This window comes from Carlito syrichta, unplaced genomic scaffold (assembly GCF_000164805.1).
Source record: "Carlito syrichta isolate Samal-C Ts95f unplaced genomic scaffold, Tarsius_syrichta-2.0.1 Scaffold169268, whole genome shotgun sequence".
Classification (NCBI taxonomy): Eukaryota; Metazoa; Chordata; class Mammalia; order Primates; family Tarsiidae; genus Carlito; species Carlito syrichta.
In genome coordinates, this window is record NW_007113364.1 from 205,202 (window position 1) to 206,531 (window position 1,330).

The following is a 1,330-nucleotide window of genomic DNA, read 5'->3' on the forward strand; positions in this document are numbered from 1 at the left end:
TGGGCGTGGTGGCAGGTGGTGGCGTGTGGGGAAGAGCAGAGAGTCCAAGGCAGACCCAGGCTCTTGTGGAACAAATGTTTCCTGAGAACTACTATGCGCCAGGGGCGATTATGGGAGATGCAACTCAGTCCCTTTTCTCTTCAAAACACACAAACAGGCATGAGAAGGCGAATGACAACACAAGCGAGAAAACCCAAAGGGACCAAGGTAGAGGAAGTCCTCGAGTCAGGGATGTGGCGCTGACCACTGGAGAGAGAGGTAGGCAGGGAGAGGGCCCTCTGCTCAGACCTGCCAGAGAGAACTGCAGGCCCGGAGCTTGAGGACGGTCCACGTTCCTCTCCAAACTGTTTCAGCAAAATGGAGGAGAGGGGCTGGGCCGGGCGGGAGTTTGTCCTCTGCAGCCCTGAAGGTGCTCTGTACGCCCAGCTGCTCTTCTGCTTCTGTGCTGTGACCGGGCTGTGTCTCTGCCTGCCATGGCTTGGTCCAGGCCTGAAGCACTGCCAGGCCTGTTTCTGTGGGACCCTGGAACCAGGCTGGGCCCCTAACCTGCCAGAGTGTCCTAGTCACATTTATCAGGCATGCTGAGGACATGCAGAGAGAGAAAAAGAAAGAGAGAGAGGAGAGACAGACAGAAAGAGAGGGAGAGTGGGAGGTAGAGAAAGAAAGAGGAGCCGGGCTCGGTGGCTCAGCCTATAATCCCGTGCCTTTGGGAGGCTGAGGTGAGTGGATTGCCTGAGCCCGCAGGTTCGAGACCTGCCTGGGCAGCGAGACCTCATCTCTACAATAAATCAAGAAATCAGCCGGGCGTGGTAGCGCATGCCTGTAATTCTGGCTACTTGGAAGGCTGAGGCGGAAGGATCGCCGGAGCCCAGCAGGTCGAGGCTGCGGTGGCCGGGAGCGGCCACTGCATTCCAGTCTGGGCGACAGAGTGAGACTCCAACTCAAAAAACAAAAATAAAAGAAAGAGAGAGGGAGGGAGAAACAGAGACAGAGAGAGAGAGACAGAGGGAGAGAGAGATATGGAGAGGGAGGCAGAGAGGGAGAGAGGGAATCAGAGAGAGAAAGGGAGAGAGAAACAGAGACAAAGAGAGAGAGGGAGAGGCAGAGACAAATGAGGATGGAGAGAGAGAAAAAGAAGTTGAGAGAGAAACCAGGTGCAGTGGCTCACACCTGTAATTCCAGCATTGTGAGAGGCTGAGGCAGAAGGATCACTTGAGGTCGGGAGTTTAAGACCAGCCTGGGCAACGTAGCAAGACCCTCTACAAAAAAGAAAGAGAGAGAGAGAGAGAGAGAGAGAGAGAGAGAGAGAGAGAGCGCAGAGTTCAGCTAA